Genomic DNA, 210 nt, shown 5'->3' with positions numbered 1-210 from the left:
GGCCACATAATTAACTTTTAAAGTTTACATGTATGTTTATTCAGAAATAAGATTATTTTGATATAAATATCAGAATACTATACATCTTCCATTTATCATGTGATATTCGTTCTTTCCTTTTTTAAAAAAAAATATATATGAGAGGGCTCATGTACCACCAGAGAGAAACAGAGAGAGGCAGAGGAAAAAAGCACCCTAAATGGGGTGTGG

This window comes from Tupaia chinensis, unplaced genomic scaffold (assembly GCF_000334495.1).
Source record: "Tupaia chinensis unplaced genomic scaffold, TupChi_1.0 Scaffold000424_1, whole genome shotgun sequence".
In the NCBI taxonomy this organism is placed as follows: Eukaryota; Metazoa; Chordata; class Mammalia; order Scandentia; family Tupaiidae; genus Tupaia; species Tupaia belangeri.
This window is presented reverse-complemented; position numbering follows the sequence as displayed.